The sequence below is a fragment of the Pongo abelii genome, chromosome 17 (genome assembly GCF_028885655.2).
Source record: "Pongo abelii isolate AG06213 chromosome 17, NHGRI_mPonAbe1-v2.0_pri, whole genome shotgun sequence".
NCBI lineage: Eukaryota > Metazoa > Chordata > Mammalia > Primates > Hominidae > Pongo > Pongo abelii.
Genome location: NC_072002.2, coordinates 78112058 through 78138752, shown reverse-complemented (window position 1 = coordinate 78138752; position 26695 = coordinate 78112058). Strand labels below are relative to the sequence as shown.

At 41.9% G+C, this 26695-nt stretch overlaps 1 protein-coding gene and 1 long non-coding RNA gene across 2 annotated transcripts in view; one reads left to right on the top strand and one right to left on the bottom strand.

Annotated features, from left to right (window-relative positions):
• Nucleotides 1-26695, top strand: part of BCL2 (BCL2 apoptosis regulator) — a 199103-nt gene that overhangs the window by 13762 nt on the left and 158646 nt on the right. The window lies entirely within an intron of this gene.
• On the bottom strand, nucleotides 1513-5015 carry LOC129051614 (uncharacterized). The gene is made up of 3 exons (XR_008515985.2): nucleotides 4956-5015; nucleotides 2467-2528; nucleotides 1513-1644 (listed from the first exon to the last, which is right to left on the bottom strand). It is a non-coding gene; the product is annotated as an uncharacterized LOC129051614 (long non-coding RNA).

Below are 26695 nucleotides of genomic sequence, written 5' to 3'. Positions count from 1 at the left end.
TGCCTGACCTAGAGGAATGGTAGTGGGAACAGCAAGAAATTGCTAGCTTTGCACAATGATTAGGATTAGAGTGGAGAGATTTTTTGGAAGAGGTAATGATTGACTGAATGCTTTAGAACATGGCTCAGTTCTTCCTCAGCTTTGCTGGTCTTTCTGTATAATTTGAAAGAATGTGGTCATTGTTCTGGTTATATACAAATGCTTTTTTCTGTTTGTTTGTTTGTTTATTTGTTTGTTTTTGGAGATGAGGTCTTGCTCTGTTGCCCAGGCTGGAGTGCAGTGGCACCATATCGGCTCACTGCTGCCTCGAACTCCCTGGCTCAAGTGATCCTCCCACCTCAGTCTCCTGAGTAGCTGGGACTACAGGTGCATGCCACCACACCTAGATAATGTTTGTCTTATCTTTTGTTGAGACAGGATCTCACTTTTTTGCCCAGGCTGGTCACAAACTCCTGGCTTCAAGCAGTCCTCCTGCCTCAGTCTCCCAAAGTACTGGGATTACAGGCATGATTCATCTCATCTGACCTTATATGAATATATATTTTTTCTTATTTCACTTTAAAAAAATATTGTCTGGTTAAAAACTATTTTTGTTGGAATTCACCATGTAATAAATCTTTATTAACTATCAGTTAATAAAAGTATATTTGAGGAAAGAATTCAATTATTAAAGGCAGTTTTCGTAGAATTTTTTTCCAGGTGAAAAAAATGACAGTGGTTTCTTGCCTTTATGTAGGATTTTAAAGTTTCCAAAAAAAAAATTCCATATCTGTTGGCCCATTTGATCTTCACAACAACCCTAAGCAAGGCAGGTATTGTATTCCAACTTCTCCCTACTTTCCTCCCCACACACACTGTTAGTTATTTGTTTATGCCCATGTAAAGAAGAAAGTTTGGCCAACAAAGGTGTGTACGGGCCAATAAGCAAAGGAAGAGCTGATATTCATTCCCTGGGTTGGGAATCCAGTAGATATTTCTTTATCCTGTGCTGCTTCTCTGGATATGTGTTCATAAGGACACAAGATTGCTTAGTAGAGACTGAAATATATTGCATTTTGAAAACTAGTATACTCTACTGCTTTCTGTCTCAAAAATGTTCAGGGAAATTGGAATGCAGTCTTTTGTTTCTAGTTACTTTCCCTTCTTCGATTCAGCCTTTGCAGCATTTCTCATGCTTGCAGCAGAGGGGGATCTAGCTGCTTCCATTTGGTGCCTACCATCAGCTCAAGACCTTGTGAGGATGTGCTTGTGAGCCAGGCGGGCTTGGACATGAGCTGAAGGGACAGTAGTAGGATCGACGTGCGAGGTCTCTAACACTTGAAGGCTCTGTAAAACAGCCCCTTTCAACAGGGGCCAATTGGAATTAGATGAACATGTGTGATTGTTTTTGCTTGTTGACACCTGACTAGCAATGGTGTTATGTTAGCATGCTGTTTGCTGCCTTTATTTCTTTGAATTCCTCAGAGTCCTTATTTATTATTTTCAAAGGTTGTAATTAGTTTTAATCAGAAGTGCCCGTAGGTGTAGTCCTGTAAATGTTGCTCTTCCATCTTTCTTTTTCTTTTCCCAAGAAAATGCCGCATTGGACCATCAGGAAAAATAACTAATGGGTGCTAGGCTTGATACGTGGGTGGATGAAATAATCTGTATAACAAAACCCAACAAGTTTACCTATGTGACAAACCTGTACATGTGCCCCTGAACTTAAAATAAAAGTTTAAAAAATTTAAAAAGGATGTGAAACAAAAAAATAAAAAGAACAAACACTAATAAATATGAAAAAGTCCTTCAGAGTCTTTAAATTTGCTCATAGAGCATTGACTGAGACACTATCTCCTTTAGTAACTAAATAAAATTAAAAAAATAAAATTGGGCTCCTCTTTTTAGGTGGCCAAAAATAATTGGTACATGTTTTTTGAATGTTAAAAATGGTGGAGCCTTCATCAGTAGGGTTTCCACGGTGGTAAAGGGCATGTTACTGCAAGTTCATTCAATCGACAAATATTTATAAATATTTGTTTATTATAAAGAGCCTACTCTGAGCCAATCATTGTTCTAGGGGCTGGAGCTATAATGGAAAACATGACAGGTAAGAACTCTCCTATCTCTTGAGAATCCCACATTGTGAGGAAGTCAAAAAAGTAAACAACTTAAAAATTAACAGTATAACATAAGGGCCACAAAGTAATGAAAACAGGGCAATGCAATGTAAGGGTGCTGATGGGACAATATTAACTTCTTCCTTGGTCTTTGAGATTTTTCTAGCAGTACTACAGTTTACACAGAGGAAGTTTAATGGGTTTTTCTTCATTAATAGTTGAAAACAGTGTTGTACCTTAAAAATAATAAATGTATTAGTATAATATAGCCCTTGTATCAGTTTAAAATGAGTTACCATGAACACTAGAAACTTAAAGAGACTTTTACTATTTTTAGCTAAAATGTTTAGAGCAATCTTTTCCTTACCTACTCATCCTTCTCATTTCCCCATTTCCATTTATCACAACATTGGTCATTGGCCTCAGTCACTGAAAGTCAGGAGGAAGGAAGGAAATGAATATTTATTGAACCCCAATATGTGCCAGACCCTGGATTTAACACTTTTAGGGATAGGAGATTATTTAACCTCAATAACCTCTCCCTGAGGGCAGGAAGTGGATTTATAGATGCGGAAACAGAGGTTCTGCAAAGTCAAGTGACTTTGCCTGGTAAGAGGCAAAACCAGCATCCTTTATTTAGGCAATCCAAGTGATGTTCATGTCCTCTGGAACTTAAATTTTTAAAACAAAAATTTAAACAGAAACATATTACAAAAGAACAACTTTATGCATGTGACCTTTTGGGTTCTTTAGGAAGCCAGTTAGTCATCTTTATTTTAATAACTAGAAGGTGAAATCTTTCCTACAACATGGAATTTTAAGTTCTCTCGTAGTTAAAAAATAACTGTCTCCCTTTTGACTCCTAGAGTCTGTTTAAATAGCCTTTGAAAAATAAGTACTAATCACTGGTTCCTACCAAGACCAGACACCTGATTCAGAAGCTCTCACAGGGGTCAGTGTGCATTGGAAAAACAAACCCACAGTGCCTTCCTGGTTCCAGAGAAATGATCTCACTGTCAAATTGTAACCTGCCTAATACCTTAATAAAAAGGTGGGGAAAGTCTGCGGTTTTACCTCTGGTATGATCCTTTTCCCTTCACTCTTTTTATTTTAGGCATGACCTTAGTGTTTTTTTCTTCTAGAGTCCAGAGGTGGAATGACATGTCACTCAGGTTTACAAGACGAGGATGTATCTGTTTTTATATTCAGCTGTAAATTTTATTCTATTTAAAAACAAACCCACCTTCAGCAACCAGGGCGTATCAAGGGAGAGTTATTTCCATCCCCTTCAGTTTAATTTGGATACATTTGGCCCAGAACAGCACAGTGTTTCCATAATAACATTTGAACAGGATGCCCTTGTGTTATTTGCAGGGCTAAGGGAGTTTCAGCATGGGCCAGGAAACTACTTTCTTAAAAGAAACTTAAACACGAAATTCTGACAAGATAGGAAACTCTTACTGCATCCTTACTAAACCTCTTTTTCACCCTCTACTTTCTCATTTATTTATATATCTCTTGTGTTATGAAACACATATAGGTTGAATATTTAACTCACTCTGAATTCATGTGCAGAATAAGTCACTCTTCAGAAGAACAAAAATAATGTTTTAAGTGGTTTGTTTAATAAAGCACATATTAAAAAATTTCAATTCAGCATCTTCCCTGGGCACAACATGTTATGACTTTTTAGAGTAGAGCTTCGTGGTATTTCATAAGGAAGCCAAAAAGGAAGGGAAATTATTATTCGGGCAGAGGGACAATAGTGACCTTTCATTAAGCAAGACAGAGTTCACCACCAGGCTCCCCAAACCCCAGGCTCTGTGTTAGTTGAACTGAACAAGCCACCAACTATTTCCTCTCTCTCTTTCTCTCTCTCTCTCTGTCTTTTTTTTTTTTTTTTTTTTGAGAAGGAGTTTTGCTCTTGCTGCCCAGGCTGGAGTGCAGTGGTGCAGTCCCGGCTCACTGCAACCTCTGCCTCCCGGGTTCAAGCGATTCTCCTGCCTCAGCCTCCCGAGTAGCTGGGATTACAGGCGCCTGCCACCACGCCGGCTAATTTTTTGTATTTTTTTTAGTAGAGACTGGGTTTCGTCATGTTGGCCAGGCTGGTCTCGAACTCCTGACCTCAGATGATCCACCTGCCTCGGCCTCCCTCCCAAAGTGCTGGAATTACCTGGCCTCCTCTCTTTTATAGACCAGGCTGCTTTAAAAATATTCGTCCAATATCACCTAAAATATTTCATTTATAAGCCATAACCCAACATTGTAATATTTAAAAGATTGCTTTATGTAGTTTTTACATATCCTTAAGATCCTAATGAATTCAGATAATCAGTATTTTTGTTCTTTTAACAGCTTTACATGTGACCTCTTAGTTCTAGAGTTTGATCTCAGGAGAAGGGAAGAGTAGATTTGGATTCTGTGCCGTGGACAGGCGCACTGGTTTCCCGTGTGAAAAGGACAAAGCCCCGCCCCTTCTGGAGCTCAGTTCTCTTTGGGATTATTCATAATGTTCTCCAAGAAGCTCGGAGTGTCTGTTTGTCGCCAGTATTGTAATTTGTGAGTAAAAGATCTTTATGATTGCAAAATACATTAGCACCTTCTTTATGATTGCAAAATACATTAGCATCATTGTTTCTTGATGACGGTGTGAATCACAACTAGGAACTAGGAAGTCATTTCAGCCCTTCTCTGCAGAGGGATGTCATGAAGTTCATATGCTAAAGTTCATACCCATTGCTCATAAGAGTTCAGCCACCCTTCTCAACCAGTTCATGTAAAAATATATCTGTATAAATATGCATATGTATGTATGTATGTGGTGTGTGTATGAGTTAAGATATACATAAAATTTACCTTTTCCACCAATTTTAAATGTATAGTTCAGGGGCTTTCAGCACATTTACTTTGTTACATAAACCATTGTTACGTAAGCCATTACTGACGTCTGTTTCCAGAACTTGTTCATCATTCCAAATGGAAACTCTACCCATTAAACTATAACTCCCTGTTTCTTTTTCTCCCCAGTCCTGGGTAGCCACTATTCTGTTTTCTGTCTCTATAAATTTGACTCTTCGGGGAAGAATTTGATTCTTCCCATAAGTGGAATCAGACAATATTTGTCCTTTTGTGTCTAGCTTCTTTTATCTAACATATTTTCAGAGTTCACCCATGTCATGGCATGCGTCAGAATTTCATTCCTTTTTAAGGCTGAATAATATTCCATACCATTTGCTTTTTTAAAAGTCCATTTTCTCACAAAATTGGTTGTGATTTCTGCTCTCCCCCACCCCAGCCAATAGAAACAGCGAATATATTAAATTAGAATTGACCTGACAGAGGAGGTAATGGAGGCCTGTAAATTATTCAAAGAATTATTTTAGAGTCTGACAGCAAGGAAGAAGACAAAAATGCTCTTAAAACCAGCTCAGGAGTCTCTGAGGCTCTTCTGTGTGGGGCAGGCAGTCACAAAGATCTCTACGGCTCCTGGAGTTCTCGCTGGATCGTAGCACAGGACAATCTTAGTGATTCCTAATGATGCCACTGAGTCATCAAGACAGAGTTATTTTCTGTAGGAAGAGTCAAAGAGTTCAGGGAAAGTGAGTAGTAAGTTGCAGAAATATCTCCATTCCAAATGGTTAAAATTTTTTAAAAGTTTAGGCTTCAGTCATCTGAAAAGTTTACTTATGTGAAATGATTCAGTCCAGACTGTAGTGAGAAGAATCCCAGCAATATCAAAGTAAAATACACACACACACACACACATATGTATAGAGAGAGAGAGAGCACAAGATCTCTTTCTTTTTTGTTTTTTCTTTTTTTGAACAAACTCTTACATATCCTTCAAGCCCAGGCCAAATGGCACCTTCTCTGTGAATATATGTGTGTGTGTGTGTGTGTGTGTGTGTGTGTGTGTGTGTGTGTTAAATAGGCAGAGAGACCTTCAGGGGCGTTTGCTGACTTCTTTCATTCTTTTTCATCTCCTACCTCCGTTTCTAGAGTAGAGAATTAGTAGGAACTTGACTCAAGTGGATAGGGATGTAATTTCTGGGGGGAGTTTTTGCTGTATTACTGCATCTAAATTATTCTGTCTGTGCATAAATTAAGTTGTTCACATATTTAGAAGAGCCACCTCCCCCACTGCAGGATGCATAGAGTGGTTTTTGTGAGGAGCTGCTTTGCAGCCTCAACTCTGCCTCCTGACTTCATTTTGAAACCACTGTACAATAAAACGTGGTCATTTGTTTGTTCCACATTCTTTGTGCCTACTGGGTTTCTGGACATGATCTCTGGCCTTGGGGGGGACAGTCTCCTGGGGAAACAGACACACAAACAGATCTATTACAGTCCAGTGAGTTTTTTCCTGGGAAAGTTAAGGATGGTTTCACAGAGAAGGTGCCGTTTGGCCTGGGCTTGAAGGATACGTAAGAGTTTGTTCAAAAAAAAAAAAAAAAAGCAAGAGATCTTGCTCTCTGGAGAATGTGAAAGGGTACCATATGCAAATAAGTAGAGTAATTGAAGGGCCTGCCAAGCTTGGGAATGGCAAAAAGGCCAGAGTGACCAGAAGAGAGGCAGTTGGGGATGGAATGGAAGGGGATGAAGCGGGAAGATAGTGGAGGCTCTCTCTCCAAGACTCTATGTGCCCCACTAAGGAGTTTGATTAGATCTTTCCTGCAGTGGAATGCCAGTAAAGGTTTCTAGCAGGATACTAAGTGACATGGCCGGATTTTTTTGTTGATGAAAACACTGCTGGCGGCAGTGTGTTGGCGGCAGTGAGGGCAGCAAGGAGGCCGGATGGGAAGGTGGGGTCAGGTGCCCAAGTGAAGGTGCTGGGCAGCTGCCCCGAGGCATGGGCAGTAGGAACTGCCAGGATGGGACTACCTGAAAAGGTGTTCTAAGGTAGAATCAACAAGGTTGTGCACAGTTGATCATCGCAGAATACTCAGTGCTTAGCGCAAGGCAAGCACATAATAGATGCTCAATAATATTGAATGAATGAATGAATGAATGGACAGGCAGCTGGGTACACATGACAAGCAGTACTAGCAAGTGTTAAAGTGACACCCCAGCTATACTCACAACAGTGATAAAGCAGAGGTTCACATGGCCTGTACTTTGCCCGACTCTTTCTAAACGTTCTATCGCTATTCGTGTATTTCTTTCTCACAACAGTACTGGGAGGTGGTGGTGTTTTTATCCTTGCCTTGCAGATGAGAACACTGAGGCTTGCAGAGGGGGACTCATTACAGCTGTTTGAGTGGCTGGGCTGGAATTTGAACCCAGGCAGTTTTGGAGTACTTGGAGCCCTTAATTCTGATGCTTTGCTGCCGCCCAGCTTTTGAGCCTTCCAGGAAGCTGCTGCTTTCAAGGCCCCAGAAGTGATGACTCGGGGCAAACCTAAGTGGTGGCAGGATGCAGAAAAGCCTGTTTAGGAAACCATTTATCTCACGTAGACATGCCATCTGAGATGACCTTAGTAGAAATAACAATGGCAATGATAACAGCTCCGCAGCCTTTTCCCTGGCATAAGAAACTAGTTTTGTAATGAAAATGGAATTTATCTGGGGAATAGCCCTAGAAAGAGATAGGCAGTTGAGATAAAAATAACAAAATATAAAATAGCATTGCATTGTTTTCTGTGTATTTTTCCTTCCACCTTTGTCCTTCTATGTTGTGTAATTTACCTTGTTCCCTTGGCCATGGGTGGGTTGGGCGTCACTGTGATTTGACTTTTGTCCTTTGGCCCAAAGAAAGGGATGAGTGTGTGCATTTAGGGGTAGCTATTTGCACCTTGCCTGGAGTTTGCCGTCAACATAGCTAGCTAAAAGGAGGAGAGGCCTTTGAGGGTAAACCTTGCTTTAGGAGTCGAAGCCCTTGGCTTTCTGGAATGAAGGGTGATGAGTTTGGTTTCCCAGAATCTGAGCTCCTTGGCATTCAGGTGTGTGTGCCGTTCTGGATCATTACAACCACAACTGAGCTGTGTTTTCAAGCCATAGGTCAGAGTCGTATAAAATAAACTCTTGTCATAACAAAGGATGCGGCAGCCAGATTACAGCTTGGAGTTCCTTCACTCATTTACCCCAGAGGACACTGATTTTCATGTCAGCATAGGGAAGAGATTCCATTTGTCTGCCGATTCTAATTGGGGGTCTGTCTTGCTCGACCACCCTGGTAAATGGTAATAAATACTGGTGGCCATAGCAGCACGGAGAGAGAGTGCCGGCCTGGAAACCCAGCCAAGCTCTCTTGGCTCCAATTTTATGCAAATTTGCCTAACAGAATGCAAATGATTTCACAGGAATACGGATCCCAGGGACACGTGCTCATCTGTTTTCAGCAGTGTTCCTGGGCTTTTAGAAGCAGCCACTTGAGAGGCCAGGCAAGTCTACAGAGAGGCAGGTTAAAGGTGGCTTGCGAAGGAATGGCTCACCTCATCAGCCGATGCCACACCTGGAATTTCATTATGAGCAGCGGCTTTCCCTTTGGCAGTCCGTGAGCCAAGACTTCTGTGTTTTGGGAACAGGAAAAGGTCAACACAGACTAATGCTTTTTAAAAAAGTCCTTTATTCTTCTTCTTATTCTACAGATTTTCTGTGATCACAGTATATATCCAAACATTTACTCATCCCACACATATTGATTGGGCATTTAGTCACTAAAAGCACTGTGCTAGGCAATGAGAAAAGGCTGCTCTGTGCCACCAAGGTGTGACACCATAACATTGTGTCTAAAATCTACTCCTGCCGTCTCCAGTGCAGTGGCTGTGGCTACCAGGCTCACATAATGTGGCCAATCTGAATTGAGATGCAATTGGAGTGTAAAATACACACCAGGTTTACTGGATTTCAAAGATGTAGTATGAATAAATGAATGCAAAATATTTTATCAATAATTTTTATATGAATTTTATGTTGAAGTGATAATATTTTGGATGTATTAATTTAATAAAATATACTAAATGTGCCCACTAAAAAGTTAAAATTACATATGTGGTTCCCATTATATTTCTTTCTTTCTTTCTTTCTTTTTTTTTTTGGAGACGGAGGTTCGCTGTGTCGCCCAGGTTGGAGTGCAGTGGCGCAATTTCGGCTCACTGCAACCTCCGCCTCCAGGGTTTATGCCATTCTCCTGCCTCAGCCTCCCGAGCAGCTGGGACTACAGGCGCCCGCCACCATCCCCAGCTAATTTTTTTGTGTTTTTAGTAGAGACAGGGTTTCACCGTGTTAACCAGGATAGTCTCAATCTCCTGAACTCGTGGTCTGCCCGCCTCAGCCTCCCAAAGTGCTGGGATTACAGGCGTGAGCCACTGTGCTGGGCCGGTTCCCATTATATTTCTATTGGACAGCACTGGTCTAGACTGCTAATCATTTATTGCACAATGTGGTCACCTTTTTATTCCCATAGTTGGATATTACTATATAGGAGGATAGAAAGACCTTTCCTTTTTTCTGCAGATGAGCTACAGTTGTGTAACCCTTTTTAAAGTTCATTCATATTCACGTTCTTGTGGCTCCCATTGTCAGTCTGCTGAGCTGGGCAGGGAAGGCCTCACCATACTTTTACAGGTGAGCATACTGAAGTGTAAGAGGTCACTGTTGCCAGCCTGCCCTAAGAGTTAAGCCAGGAATAAAACTTCAGTAGTTTCTGGGTGGACGTGGTGGCTCATGCCTGTAATCCCAGCACTGTGGGAGGCCGAGGCTGGAGGATCACTTGAGCCCAGGTGTTCAAGACTAGCTTGAGCAACTTGGCAAAACCCTGCCGCTACAAAACACAAAACAATTAAGCCAATCATGGTGGCGTGTGGCTGTAGTTTCAGCTGCTTGGGAGGCTGAGATGGGAGGATCCCTTGAGGCTGAGATGGGAGGTTGAGGCTGCAGTGAGCCATGATTGTGCCACTCCACTCCACTCCAGCCTGGATGACAGAGTGAGACCTTGTCTCAAAAAAAAGGACTTCAGTAGTTTCTAACTCTTGCCAGCCTGGACCATTACAGCTGGGTTGGGAAGGTTGGAAATAGAACTTTCGACTTCTATTCCAGTGTCTATTAAAAATATACTAAAATGTATGCATGGAAATATTTACTTTTATTTCTGTACCAAAGATGATAGAACACAGCCCACTTAGAAGTATTTCTGTGTGCATGTGTACGTAAATACACACAAACATGTCCTGCAGCTGGCTAATAAAACACAGTAATCAAAGCCTATAGTGGATATTCAGTGTAAAGGTAAGATTTGCTGAATTTTGAGGCCCATTGGGGAAGGGCAGGGTTAGGGTGAGACAAGCATGTGGTCACAACCAGGGGGCGTTTTCTACTGTTGGGAGTCAACTACTGTTAGGGCAAATTCCTGGCAGCGTGAAGCAAGGTTGGTGGATCCCACCTGTCAGAAAATCCTGAGACTGGGTTTAGTCCTTGAGAGATGGAAAGACAAGGCAGGTACCCTGGACCAAAGAGGCAAGGGATCCGACCCAGGTACTCACCCAGCATTGGGGTTGGCTTAGGAAAAAGGATGGGGAGGTGCAGTTCTAAGGAAGAAGAGAGAAATGATCAAGAAGAGGAGGTGGATATGGGTGAGAGCTGCGTAGTTGTTGAGGACATTTAGAGCAAGGGGCCTTGGGTTGTATTCTTCTGACCCGCCAGGCACTTGCTGTTTGGGCACGTCATATACTCTTCTGAGCTTTCATTTCTTCATCTGCAAATGGGGAAGTTGAGTTAGAGGGTCCCTCACTAACATTTTGTGATTCTATGAGTTTCGAAGGCCAGAGAATCAGCAAGAATCGCATTAATAAGCTATCAATGATGGTATAAAGGTTTTGCTTCTCACTGCTGCTCTTTCTGCTGTCTGATGTGCTGGGGGCACTGAGGTCTATGGCAAATGAGATCATTGGCCTGGACCATTCACTTGGCCCTTGACAGATGCAGGTTGGGTCTAGGATTTCTTTGCAACTATAGCCAATACATACATATTGTAGTATAATATCTAAAAACATTTATACCTACTTGTCTTTCTTGGTTCTCTCTGTTCTCCTTGTCCCTACACTTTCTATGAATTGTAATAATAATAATTATTATTATTACTATTATTATCTTTTTTTTGAGACAGAGTCTCGCTCTGTCTCCCAGGCTGGAGTGCAGTGGCACAATCTCAGCTCACTGCAAACTCTGCCTCCCAGGTTCAAGCAATTCTCTGCCCCAGCCTCCTGAGTAGCTGGGACTATAGGCACTCGCCACCATGCCCGGCTAATTTTTTTTTTTTTTTTTTTTTGTATTTTCAGTAGAGATGGGGGTTTCACCATCTTGGCCAGGCTGGTCTTGACCTCGTGATCCACCCACCTTGGCTTCCCAAAGTTCTGGGATTACAGGTGTAAGCCACCGTGCCCAACCAAATTATAATTATTTCTTATCTCCTATCTTCAGAGTCTAGTGTTACACAGATAGTAATTCTCCAACATTGCTCATATGATTTAGTAAATCACTGCGTGTTCTTGGTTTAGAACAATTTTCCCTGTCTTATACCTTCTATGAATTAAAAAGCTTTTGGACCATGGATGAATGACATAAAAATTTAACTACTTTTTTTTTCTTTTCTTTTGAGATGGAGTCTCACTCTGTCACCCAGGCTGGAGTGCAGTGGTGTGATCTTGGCTCACTGCAACCTCAGCCTCCCGGGTTCAAGTGATTCTCCTGCCTCAGCCTCCTGAGTAGCTGGAACTACAGGTGTGTGCCACCACACCCAGCTAATTTTTTGTATTTTTAGTAGAGACAGGGTTTCGCCGTGTTGGCCAGGCTAGTCTTGAATTCCTGACCTCAAATGATCCACCAGCCTCGGCCTCCCAGAGTGCAGGGATTACAGGTGTGAGCCACCCTGCCCAGCCTAACTACTTTTTCTTTTTAAAGAAGGTATTTTAATTGGGTTTCGTAAACGCAGGGAGACAAAAGCTGTTGGATCTTGGGATAGCTTTGTATTTTGTAGAGAATCATCCCGGGAGCACATTCCCTCACTGAGGGTTCCAGCCACCTCTTCCGCCTCATTATACTTTGCTTAGCACCGAGAAGTCTGGCATCGTTTCTGTTGGAATGAAAAGATTGGCAGAGCTGCCCTGGACAACAGCACTGCAAAACACTGTGGCAGAAGGTTTGGTCTACATACCAAGGCAGCCAAAGTATTAATTGCATTCTCTGTGATCACAAAATAAGGCGCTGAATTATTCTCTTCATGTTTTAAGAATGACAGGCTTTTGCTCTGCCAGCTCCAAGCATAGTGCATCACATGGAAAGGAGATGCTAGATTTGCAAAAAAAAAAAAAAAAGAGAGAAAAAAAGCACAGGAGTGAAGATCTCTGGTAGCCAGCTGCTTCCTAAAAAAGATTTAAAGTTGAGCTGTTGCATGATAGGTACCTATAAAAGATCAGGAGCCGGGTGAGGAAGTGTTTCCATAAATTTACATACTCTATTAAAACATGTTCTATTTTGGAATCTTACTTTAGATTTTGAAATGGGACTTTTCACGTTGCTGGCTATACTTTGATCCCATTTTCCTTTGTTTTGGTGTATTTACTGGAGAAAACTGGTTACGATGTTTCTATATGTACTTGTCTCCCCCCAGCCCCTGAACAAGCACCATATGTGAGTATTCCAGATACCCAAGGTCCTCTGGACACCCCAGTCTCTTTCACAAAGCTGCCTCCTCAGAGCCTGCTGTCCCGTCTTCTAGGAATGTACCCATTTGAAAACCCACACTCACACTACCACAACACATACACCGTTTCTTGCTGGTCATTCCTTTAATCTCAGTGGAAGATATCTCATAGAGAACTGTTGGTGATTGCTTAACTTGGTCGGGAGGAAAATAGATCAAGCAGGTGACAACCTGCATATTGGGGATTTTCCTATGCTGAAAATTGTTATTCTGTTGCAGCACTCCACCCTCCCTTCACAGCCCCAAAAAAGAGAAGTACGAGTGCTGCTGATGTTCAGGGTTTGAATATGTTTTGGTTTAAGATGTTCAGTGGAATTAGAGAGAATTTCATCCTGGGCAGTGCAGTCAGGCTGGAGGAGTATTTTGGTTTCGTATTATTAAAACTTGTTTTCCCATCCCAGCTGCTTGTGTGCTATCTTGGGGCCACTGAGAACCTGGCTGGGCTCTGCGGGGTGGGAGTGTTGTCCCGGGGCTGAGTCCAGCCGGGGGTGAGGTCGTCTTGGTGCACATCTTGCACGTTGCATGAAGCTCAGAGCCCAGCTTGGCTCTTGTGAACTTCCCCTGTGGGGACACACCCTCCAACCAAAGTGAGGGTCCAGCGGCCACCAGGTTGTGACATGAGAGCCGTCGCTATTATTACTCATCACCTGCAGCAGGAGGAAGGGTGCCCAGACCACAGAAATCTTCTGTCTCTGGGCCCGTGCCTACTGCAGTTGGCAGAGAGCTCCTGAGCTCCTTCCCTAATGTGTGGTGGGAGAGTGCTTTCTTCAGCCCTTTCTTCACAGGGTTTCCTGCTGTGGGAGCCTTCCTGATGCTCTTTACGCCCATACTTATTTCACTCCCAGAATCGAGGAGAACTGTTAAGCCATTCCTCAGTACCATGTGTCATGGCTGAAGAACCATTCATTCAAGACATTGGTGAAGAGGGTTCTTTCATTGCCTTTCTTCAATGACGGTTTATTTGCTGTCCATTTGCTGAGCACCTGTGTGGTGCCAACATGAACCCATTTCCTTCTGTGCGCAAGCCCCCCCTTTCTATTACCAGAGTGCAAGTCCCAGCTAGCATGGTATGTGTGAGTGCGCTGTATAAAGTCTGGAACCATTTTCACGATATTGATTCTTCCTACCCATGAGCATGGAATGTTCTTCCATTTGTTTGTATCCTCTTTTATTTCATTGAGCAGTGGTTTTAGTTCTCCTTGAAGAGGTCCTTAACGTCCCTTGTAAGTTGGATTCCTAGGTATTTTATTCTCTTTGAAGCAATTGTGAATGGGAGTTCACTTATGATTTGGCTCTCTGTTTGTCTGTTATTGGTGTGTAAGAATGCTTGTGATTTCTGTACATTGATTTTGTATCCTGAGACTTTGCTGAAGTTGCTTATCAGCTTAAGGAGATTTTGGGCTGAGACAATGGGGTTTTCTAGATATACAATCAGGTCATCTGCAAACAGGGACAATTTGACTTCCTCTTTTCCTAATTGAAAACCCTTTATTTCCTTCTCCTGCCTAATTGCCCTGGCCAGAACTTCCAACACTCTGTTGAATAGGAGTGGTGAGAGAGGGCATCCCTGTCTTGTGCCAGGTAATCTATAGATTCAATGCCACCCCCATCAAGCTACCAATGACTTTCTTCACAGAATTGGAAAAAACTACTTTAAAGTTCATATGGAACCAAAAAAGAGCCTGCATTGCCAAGTCAATCCTAAGCCAAAAGAACAAAGCTGGAGGCGTCACATTACCTGACTTCAAACATTACCTGACTACAAGGCTACAGTAACCAAAACAGCATGGTACTGGTACCAAAACAGAGATATAGATCAATGGAACAGAACAGAGCCGTCAGAAATAATGCCGCATATCTACCACTATCTGATCTTTGACAAACCTGAGAAAAACAAGCAATGGGGAAAGGATTCCCTATTTAATAGATGGTTCTGGGAAAACTGGCTAGCCATATGTAGAAAGCTGAAACTGGATCCCTTCCTTACACCTTATACAAAAATTAATTCAAGGTGGATTAAAGACTTAAACGTTAGACCTAAAACCATAAAAACCCTAGAAGAAAACCTAGGCATTACCATTCAGGACATAGGCATGGGCAAGGACTTCATGTCTAAAACACCAAAAGCAGTGGCAACAAAAGCCAAAATTGACAAATGGTATCTAATTAAACTAAAGAGCTTCTGCACAGCAAAATAAACTACCATTAGAGTGAACAGGCAACCTACAAAATGGGAGAAAATTTTCACAACCTACTTATGTGACAAAGGGCTAATATTCAGAATCTACAATGAACTCAAACAAATTTACAAGGATAAAACAACCCCATCAAAAAGTGGGCGAAGGACATGAACAGACACTCCTCAAAAGAAGATGTTTATGCAGCCAAAAGACACATGAAAAAATGCTCACTATCACTGGCCATCAGAGAAATGCAAATCAAAACCACAATGAGATACCATCTCACACCAGTTAGAATGGCGATCTTTAAAAAGTCAGGAAACAACAGGTGCTGGAGAGGATGTGGAGAAATAGGAACACTTTTACACTGTTGGTGGGACTGTAAACTAGTTCAACCATTGTGGAAGTCAGTGTGGCGATTCCTCAGGGATCTAGAACTAGAAATACCATTTGACCCAGCCATCCCATTACTGGGTGTATACCCAAAGGACTATAAATCATGCTGCTATAAAGACACATGCACACGTATGTTTATTGCGGCACTATTCACAATAGCAAAGACTTGGAACCAACCCAAATGTCCAACAATGATAGACTGGATTAAGAAAATGTGGCACATATACACCATGGAATACTATGCAGCCATAAAAAATGATGAGTTCATGTCCTTTGTAGGGACATGGATGAAATTGGAAATCATCATTCTCAGTAAACTATCACAAGAACAAAAAACCAAACACCGCATATTCTCACTCATAGGTGGGAATTGAACAATAAGAACACATGGACGCAGGAAGGGGAACATCACACTCTGGGGACTGTTGTGGGGTGGGGGGAGGGCGAAGGGATAGCATTAGGAGATATACCTAATGCTAAATGATGAGTTAATGGGTGCAGCACACCAGCATGGCACATGTATACATATGTAACTAACCTGCACATTGTGCACATGTACCCTAAAACTTAAAGTATAATAATAATAAAATAAAAATTAAAAAAAAAAAGTCTGGAACCACAATTAGAAAGGAAAGCCTTTCTAAAGGTATTTTGTCTTGATGTCCATTAACCTATTAGATTGCCATTCTTTCATATCTAGGATGACCATAAAATGTCTCATCCAAGCTGAGACACTTGTTATTAATCATTATTCTGGGACAATAGGGTAGGCCAGGATGGTCCCAGGCAAGCTGATGCCTAGAGTAATAACCCTGCACATGTGAATCTTTTGAAGGATTGGGCATGATTTTTTTTTTTTTTTTGCACTGGGGTTGGCTGGGGCTAGGGGTTTGTGATGAATCCTTCCAGTATTTTTCTGAAAACCAGTGAACTATTTTGTAGGTTTCTGTGTCGTTAGAAACATGCAAACCTATCCACTAAAACCACTCCAGTTGATCTATTAAGTCATTCGTTAGGTCTTACCTGGACTCTCTTCGCTATCACTCTCATGATCTGTCCACATCACTGGCCCTTTCTCCTATCACCTAGCTCTCCTGTGAGCCCAGCACTGATATAAAGTGGTTTCTAGTCTTCTTGGAGTCCTAATTTAACTTGTTTCCCATGGGAATCTTCTAACTGTTCCCCCAAACCACCTTCTAGACATTCATTTCTTTGTTTAGGATTCTAAGAATAGGAAAGAGAGACATAAGCTAGATTCCATTCCTGTTTCAGTAAGATTATCTTTCCAACACGAGAAAGGAATACATCTAAAAAATTCTTTCAGCATTTTTTCCCACTTTATTGAGAAAAAAAAAAAAAAGAAATACTCCTGAGTACTCCAGGGCCTTGGTTGACAGTGTGACAAAAATAGTTCCAACTAAACTAAGTAATTCAAGGCTGTTTGCTTTATCTTTGTACTCTTTCATGTGTTCCTGAGTCTTTTACAGATTGGGATGGTACGCTTTGGTTTAAACTGCAAACTCTTGTATTTAACTTCCTCTGAATGATTCAGGACGGGGCTGTGGACCTGTTGACACTTGAGGAGTATTGGTTTCTAGTGCAAATGATGGCCTGTTGAAGGGCATGAGGCATATTTGAAGGTAGCTGTCCAACTAGGTCACGTTCCCATCAACACTGCATTGTGGATCTTTGGTAAGAAGAGTGATAACTTTTTGCAAAATGTAGTTTTTAAATACGTGACCTTCAGTGTCCCCAGTCAAAATAATAATTCATTTGGGGAACAATTTAGAGATTCTTTCGACAAATACAGAGAAATGAAAACCAGTCATATGCACCTCAAGCATTTGATATTGGAAGAAAATCAGCGTCTACTAAGTAACTCTTGTGAAAACCTTATCCATTTTTTGCTTTTTTGCACTTTTCAATCTGCAGCATAAATTAGGCCACAGGAAAAGGATGGCGTACCTTCAAAGAGCCAGTTGGGTTGGCTGTGTTCTTTCTATTCGTGGAAAACAGCTGTGGGTGCCGGGTGTCGAAGTCAGGCTTTTGTTCCATGCTAAGGTAGGAAGGTTTGTTCTTGAGACCTATCACTCTTCTGTGGAGGAGGAGTTCGCAGATGGTGAGCCGCTTTATCAACATCTCGGAGGCTTTTGAAATATGTTGATAATGACCTGGGAAAGAGGGCCGAGTGGGATGAAGGTGGGAGTAGGAAAGAAACATTCGGCCCACACAGTGCTCATATCTCCTCTTGTTTTTGTATCTGTGGCAACTGCAGATTAAATGAATTAGGTTATTCTTTTCCATTGCCTTCTACCAAATAGAAGTACTTATTTAAGCCTTGCAGATTTTTTTTCCTGCTGAGTGAAGCCTGAACTGAGCCCATGAAAGGTGATGTCTCCAAAGCAAGGGCTCCTGTTTCCCTCCTTCCATCCTGCTATCTCATTCAAGTGAAATTCCTGCCATGGTGTTTATCCTGAGCTTTGTCACACAGGATTACTGCGATGGTCCTTACTATGAATGAAGTGTTAAGGTGTTTTCTTTAGCTCAAGATAAAAAACAGTTTTAGGAATGAATTCTCTTTTGCTATGAAAAACATGTTCTAAGGGAACAAACCTCACCTCATTTCCATTTTTATGTTGAGCAAACGGTTGGGAAGTTCCTTTAATACTGTCTGTCTTGACTCATTGTCTCATTTTTTTTTTCCTGATTCTCTTGCGCGGGACCTTTTTCATCCCCACAGCTTCCGTATCGTCTGTATGCAGCTGATTCTCAAATGGGTATTTCTGCAAATTCCAGTTCTGCTTATATACTATTTCCAGATGACCCTTTCTATCTGGACTTCCTGTTGGCAGTTCAAATTAAACACATAATCAAAATATTTAATCCAAGACTAACCTCATCGTCATCCCTCCAAAACCTTTCTTGGACTCAACAGTTTCTCTTCCTGCTCTCATCACTATTCCGATCACCCAGGCTCAAAACCTAGGGTGCATTCTTCCAGCTTCTGCTCAGGTTTTTGAGCCCAGCATCCTTCTCTGCCCGCCATTCCTCCCTCACTAGTCTTGCTGCCACCACCTTCTTAACTCTTCCCTAGGGCAATTCATTCACCTGCTTCAGTTTCTTCTCACTCCAGTTTATCTTATACTTTGTGATGATTTAATAAAAATTCTTCCCTGATTGTTTTTCTTTTTGAGGCGGAGTCTAGCTCTGTCACCCAGCTAGAGTACAGTGGGACCATCTTGGCTCACTGCAACCTCCGCCTCCCAGGCTCAAGTGATTCTCCTGCTTCAGCCTTTCAAGTAGCTAGGATTACAGGCATGCACCACCATGCCTGGCTAATTTTTGTATTTTTAGTAGAGGCGGGGTTTCACCATGTTGGCCAGGCTGGTCTTGAACTCCTGACCTCAAGTGATCCACCTGCCTTGGCCTCCCTGAGTGCTGGGGTTATAGGCATGAGCCACCGTGACTTTTTTTTTTTTTTTTTTTAAGGCTCCTCTTCTCCTAGGTAAGTCTTCATTTCCCTTTATCCAGCTGTTCAAATTCCTCTCCATCTTTCATTTCAACGTATGTGACATTTTCTTCATCATTCCCTGCTACTCCTTAGCAAGATTGCTATGCTCTGAACCCGCCCTGCCTTCTCTGCTCTGGGGATCTTTTTCCTGCTGTTTTTACATCCCGGAGTATTCTGTTCCCATCAGAATTCTCCATCCCTTAAGGCCCAGATCTGGTCTCACCTTCAGGATGAAAGTATCCCTGTTGGGAGTGACCCCGCTGATTTCTAAATCTTTACCACCTTTACAGCCTTTTTTTGTGTGTGTGCCATTTTTCCAGGCCTTGTCACATGCTCTTTGATACTACTTTGATATACAAATGTTGGTTATACTTTTCTTTCTTCCTCTTCCAGGTTATAAACATGTTGAGGCCCGGGGCTGTTTTCTAAGTTGTTGTTTTAGGCTTGTGTATATCCACCACCATGCCTTAAAAAAAGGTCTCACATTAGTAAGAGCTCAGTAACATTTGCCGAATGGATGAATGAAGTATGGTGGCTTTGCTGTCTCTTACTTTACTTGTTCACTTCTCTCCTAGCTTCATTCATTCATTCAACAATTACATATGGAGAGCCTATTATGTGCCAGGCACTGTGCTACGCATGTAGGTTTATCAGCAAGCAAAACAAGATCCCTGCCTAAATGTGCCAGCATTCTAGATTCTTCCTAAGACTCACCATCTTTGCATTCACTTTACTCAGCTCTTGAAGAAACAGTAGACAGTTATTTTAAATACTATTAGCTTTATATTTATGTTGTTCTTCTGTGATTAAACTTTGCTGCCAAGAACATTATGCTTTCTTGGTAGTTTGCAACTTGAGGTTCTGATTCTTAAAATTGGTTGCATATCCCAATGGCTGTGATGGTGTTGAAAACTCTACTTCTTTTCTCTCCTTGACTGCTAAACCAAATCATTTTCCAAGTTGCTCTGAAATATGGACAAAAGACTCCTTGATTTCAGCCCTATGTGCAGCATGGAAACTTTCACTAGGCTGTGCCTACTGACTAATAGCAAGTCAATGCCCATCTTCCCTTGGTTGCTTGCTAAATATTCTAAAACGAAAACAAAACAGCAGTGAATTATAGCCTAGCATCAGTAAGAATGGAAAACAACTGCTTTTCAAAGCTTGATTCGTATTGTTTTTAATAAGGAAGGAAAAGCTTTGTTATATAAACACATGAAAATATGGTAGTGTTCATGGCAAGTATGTTAATGGAGAATGTGCCTAAAATCTTTACTGGGTCAGTATCATTCCCTCTTTGTGATGCTGAAGGAAAGTCACAAAACAAAAACAACTCGGAAGAAGCTAATGTGTCATCTTCATGTAGGGATCTGTATTCAAAGTTCTTTTTCAGTGTAGCTGTAATGAAACAGTATTTGTGGAAAGATATTGCACTCAATGCCAAAACCCAACAATTTTGTTTTCAAATTCCTAAAAACTAAAAAAAGAAATCTTGGTGACATAAATGTTCCAAAATCAAAATGTCCAAAATGAACTCATCAACTTCCTCCTCTAGCCTGCTCATCTATGTCTGTTCTGTCTGCTTAATGATATCACTGTCCACCCAGACAGAGCCCCAAACTCTTAAATCATTTTCAACTTAGTTCTCTCATCTGTGAGATAGAGCTTTCCTGGATCATCTCTTAAGATTCTTTCCAGCCCTGAAAGTCTGCATGTCTGAGTTCTTCACTCATACTCCCTACGTATCTGAATCCTGCTTCTAAAAATCTCTCTTCCCTAGATCTCTGGTTTTTAGTTTTTTTTTTTATTATTGTTTTATTTTTTTTTATCCTGCTGCTGCTGCTGCTCTAATTCAACCTCTCATTCCTTCTTGCATATGCTGTAACCTCCTAGCCAGTCTCCCTGTCATTTAAAAAATTATTCTTAAATTTACCTACAGTAAAATTCATCATTTTTGTGTAGCTTTGTGGGTTTTGATAGATGAACAGAGAGGTAACCACTACTCTAATCAGGATACAGAACAGGTCAGTTACCCCCCAAAAATATTTCATGATGAGAGTTTGTACTCAAACTGCCCGCCACCCCCTAACCCTTAGCCCCGGCAACTGCTCTTCTCTTCTATATCCCTAGAGTTTTGTATTTTCCAAAATGTCATATATTGGTATCCTTCTCTTTCAGCACCTGTTCCCAGCCCATCCATCCTCTTCATCAATGCCATTTATCTTCCTAAAACACATCTCTGTTGAGCACCTTGAGAAACACTTAGTTTCTCTGAGCTTCAGTTTCCTTGTTAGAATGTGACCCAGCCAGAGTATAAAATAAGGAGCATACAGAATTCTAATACTTTCTAAGGAGGTTGGTTCCTGAGGAGGACGCTTCATCTTGCTAACTGGGGCGACTGATGGGCAGACCAGAGAAGCAGGAAGTCACTCTGAGTAAGAAATGGTGGCCTAGAGCTCTTGTGAGAAAAGGGATCCAAGAAGGGGGTAGTAGAGAGAGAAGTGAGAGATGGAGAAAAGAGAACAACTGCCACAAGAAGCAAAACGCTGGAGAGGGACAGATGTCTACAGAAGATGTTTTGGGACAGTTTTGCTGTTGAATGAGTGCCAGTATCCTTCCATAGTGGCCTCGGGAGACCTGTAGCTCAGACCCATGTTGTAGGAGGTGTCTTTTGAATGGGTCTTATTTTGAGGAGGGGCCCAGGAGACCCAGATCTGCAATGGGGATAATGACATCTGCTCCATGCAGTCATCATGAGGGGATCATGGGGTAGCAAGATAGGACCCTGCCTGGCAGAGATTGGGCACCAAGGACTCCCTTCCCACCATCCTGTGCCATCTCTGCCTTCTCTCCTTACTTCTTGCCTCTCACCTGGAAACTGCCCCAAACCAAATCCTCCTACCTCCCCTTCAGTGACCTTCAGGATGCCAGCCCTGAAGGTCGGCTCAGAGGTCCCTGTACACCAAGCTACAGAGTTTGCTGTACAGTTGACCTTCAGGGCTGGCACCAGCCCACTTTCCAGTCTACCTCCCATTAACGCTCTCTGTCCTCCTTACTTTCTGCTCCCAATCCTAGCCCCTTCTCCTGCCCTAATCTTACGTCCCAGCTACATTCAACTCCTTTGTTGAACCCTCCTGCCTCCCCTTCAATGAAAATTAACCTATCCTTTGTCTACATTCATTTCACGTTTATTCATTTTGTGTCTACATCCATTTTCTGTGTATATATACAATAGGTTTTGTATCATAATTATTCATGTCTGTTTGGACACCCCTGCCCCCAACTGTGTAAAAGGTGCTCGATTCATATTTGGTTAAATGAAATGAATTCCTAAATAATCACAGCAAGTTTGAACCTAGTGAAGGAAGTGTTAAGGCATTTCTTTTACATTATGCTCCCATTTTAATGTACAAGTAGCATGCCAGCTATGGGGCAGGTTTTACTCTTCCAGATTTCCTGTGGTTGTCAATGCATCAGGCAGCCTGTTTCCAAACAGCTGCCACATGGCCAAAGCTCCTCAAGTGACCCTTTTATGTGTATAAGAGCAGGACATAGTTCAGATATACCCAGGAGAAGTAAGGGCATTGAAAACCTCCCAGGCTGCCGTTGCAGAAAGGACAGGGAGAATGCCACCACCTGGAGGTGGGAAACTGGACGTTGCTCTACCTGCCCCTCCATCACCATCACATAGTTTGTGTGCTGTCAAATTTAAGTTGCCAACAGAAGCCATGGACCACAAAGACATGCTTGCTAAATCAAGTTGAGTGAGATGCACTTCTAGTACTTTCCAAACCCATGCTGAGATGCAGAGCCCCCAGCCCCATGCAGACACATTTGCCCTGCATGGAAACGGTGCGCCCTCTCCCCCTACATACTCAGAGATGAGAGGAGATGAGCCTGTTTGTGAAACCAAACTCAGGATTCTGTTTTTGTGTAAGAGCCGTACCACATGGCTGACATATGTTCAGTCCATGGCTGGCACAAGCCTCCTGAACACATCCCCCATCCAGTACCTCCCCGGCAGTGACCCATCTCATATTTGCATATGTTCCCCTGTCACAAGATTGTGGGGAGGATGCAGTCTGCAGCTGCCTCCTTACCTAGCTACAGTTCCAATTAAGGCCGTGCATTCTTGGGGAGATGTTGGGAGCATCACAAGGGCCCCTTCCGTTCCCAGAACTCGGTTTCAGAGGTCAGCCAGAAAGATAATTCCAGAGGTCAGCCAGAGAGAGAAGGTGGCAAGGACAGAGCCCCTACTGACATTTTTCTTCCCACCCATCCCATCTCCAGGGCAATGGTCTTCAGCAGGGAACAACGGGCCCTCATTCCCTGCCAGGGGAGCTGAGTACACACAAACTGCTGGATGGGCAAGAAGTTCCCCCAGTGATCTTTATTTTTCCATTTAGAAAGAATCCTTGTTCCAGCCCCTTCTCTCCAGCTGCTGCGTGTGAGCCTATCTCTGTCTCTTGGGTGGCGCAGCTGCAGGTGAGCCAGCTGTGGGCGGCCCTGAAAGACAGCGAGGTAGGGAGCCTGGTTGTGAGGTCTCTGCTCCCTGGGGATGCTCTGCAGCCTTTTGCTAGCAGCAAGTCTGAAACCTTCCATGCCTGACTCCCCCTTTCCATTTTTTTCCTGGCGTCTGCCCTTGCTGGAGTGAAGCATGGTGGGAGCCAGCCCCTGGAGCCTTCCAGGATTCTCACAGTCTGCAGCCAGAGCTGTGTAGGCCTGACCTGGGCCCAGCGGGAGGAGGATTTTGAATAAAAACCAGTGGTTCCTCTCTGTCCAAACCCTCCACCCCTGGAATACATTGCAACCAAATATTTACTGAAGGTTCCCCCTTGCCATTTAAAAATAAGATGCTTCACCTACTAGCCTGGCGGTGTTCTCTGCTCTGAAATTTTATGCTCTTGAGTCGTAGATTTGAAGGTAGCTTTTTTTGGATTTAAAATTTCAAACTAATGAACTTGTTTAAAGTACCCTGTCGAGTGCTGGGAGCTGCTTAAGCATTGCCACATAAGCACTGCAGAGGCTGGGTCTGGCGCATACATGCCAGGCAAAGCCTGCCTTGTTGCAGATAACCCCAAGAAGAGTCTCTCTACCTTTGGTGCAATTCAGATCTTCGGAATAGGACTTCTGGGGTCCCCTGTTTGGGGACTGTGCTTAGCACACACACTTGAGTCCTTGCATGAAAGCCTGCAAAAGTATACGTGACTTCCTCTCTTTTCTCCTCAACCACTGCACCCCTATTTTGGGGGATTCTTAGACTTCTTAGTGGGGAGGCAGAGGTGGTTGATGATGCGCTCCAAGTCAGTCCTGTCTACCTTCTTCTACCTCAAAGGGCTTCCATTAACATCATCCAGGCAGTGGTTATAAATCCTGCCACCCAGGCCACATCTCAGACCAATTTAATAAAAATATCTGGGCTGGAGAGGGGAACCCAGGAATTAGTATTTTTTAAAGCTCCTCAGAAGTGCCCCCAGGCCAAGGCTGCCAGCACCATATTCATTCGTCAGCGCGCTCAGGGACACACTGGTTCCCTGTGTGCTGACCTGCTGCAGTTAGAGTGACAAAAGCCGGATTTTGATTGTTCAGAAAAGTAAGGGTTCTTTGCTGTCGCTGTGGAGTCTCCAGTCAGATTTTCCATTGGAATAGGAAACAAACGCCAAGTTTATTTTAAAAGTGCTCTTGATCTACCTAAAACTAGGAAGCAGGAAGAATCCTTGGGGAGCAGTTGAGTCTCACATTTGAATGTGTATTTGCTTCCTCTGAACCGAACTTCATGGTTTCATCCATTACCAAAGAGGCCCTGGTGACTTAGGAGGGATAGAATTGAACTGAAAATTCTGGGGTCGCTGGAAAAGTGATTTAACCAGTTTTTCGCCACATAGGGAAAGTTATTTGGTGAGATAACAGACCTCGAGGCTCTGTACTCTTCTGCGTGTGATTCTGGGTTGGGATACGGTTCCCATGAGCAGATCATTCCTGGCTGATTTTGTTCAGTGATTATTTGTTTAAAACTTTAAAAAGAAGAAGAGCAGTTACAGTACATTTGTACTCAGCTAGCCACGCAAACATCTTTAGGCTAAGAATAATAAACAACTAAATTAGTGGTTTGTTGTATTACCAAACTGGTAGACTTTCACAGGCAGGAAAAGACTGTACCTCCCAGGCTGGAGAAGGTTAAGTATTTTTGTCAAGGAAGATTAAAAACCCTAAAAGCTTTTGGTTGAATTTTACTGAAATCAGAACGTGAACCCATTTGAGAGCTAGCAACCAAAGACCCGTAGAGGTGACATGGAATGTTTTTAATTCTGAGAGATGGGCGTTTCAGAACTCGGAATATGACATTTGTTTTGACATTTGGTATTTTTGTTGCCGTACTTATTGCCTTTAGTTCTTAGTGGAAGTAGTTTGCTGCTCCTAATTACCCAAAAGGCAAGAAAAAAATAACTATAAATTTTTCAAAAGAGGGGAAATATGTCTTGAAAGTTTCATTAATTGCAAAATGAAATTAAATGGAGCATTCAATAGAAGTACTTCTCAGAACCAATGGAGAATTTCTCAGAAAGGAGCCCATTAAAGCTGGATTCTCTAAAGCAGTGGAAATCCCAGGAACAAAAGCCAAATGCCTGGGAATTGAGTTTCAGAAGAATTTTTGAATTGGTACAGATCAGTAATTTACAAAATGGAATGGAATCACTGAATGTTCTAAAATCTGTTCAGCTAAAATGGGATAATAAATTTAGCTTACATGGACCCTGCACATTCAATTTGTGCTATTATATTTATTATATATATATTATATATATATATATATATTTTTTTTTTTACTGCTATTTATTAAGCATTTTCTGTGAACCAGGGCCTGTATTTTGACATACACGATCTCACTTTGGCTAATTACAAAGATTCAGTGCCTTTCACAGAAGTCATTAGTAGATTTTGGAAGGGTCATGTTGATGACTTTTGGTGTTTTGAGTAAGTAAAATGTGTAATGGCATTTGAGATATTGAATGCTTGTTAAAGCTGACCTTGAAAATAAGATTTTCATTCCATTGCCATGCTTTACAAATCAAACTGCCATTTAGGAGGGAAAAAAGACAAATAAATGAAGTAAACTTTCTTTATTTCTTAAACCATGGGTTAAACTGGGTATTTGGACAGATCATTTTCAAGGTCACTATAGGATACTGCAGGCAAGTATTTTGAAACTTGAAAGCATTTCTGATAAACTTCCAGGGAAAATTCTGATCTTTTGGTCCATGAGAGAAATAACTGCTAGTTACAACTCTGGATTGGAATCGCAGTTTAAAGATAATCAGAACTACAGCTTAAACATCATCAAAGGGTGACCTGTAGCTTAGCTTTCTTAATTACATGTGTCAAGAACTTGTGATAACAGACCTAATTGAAATGACTTATTGAGTCAGGTAATATTAATGCCCTTTTAATTAACTATAATTTTTAATTTACCTGATCAGCATTAAGCTCACTTTAGCCAACAAAAGGCTATGGGCTACAGTCAAATTGCAAATAGAATACTTAGTAAATGTGATAGTATTAGCTCCTACTATGGACTAATATTAGTTTGGTCTTTACCAGAAGAAATCCTTGTGCGTATTTATGTTGAAAGATGAAATAACTTAGTGAAATTGTTAATGAAGTATTGGATAAGTTAATTTAAAAATAACAAACCCAACTACCAACAACAACACAAATAAACAAACCATCAGCCTAAGGTAGACATGTTGGCTTCTCTCTGTTCTTAACATGTTAAAATTAAAATTAACTTCTCTGGTGTGTGGAGATGTCTT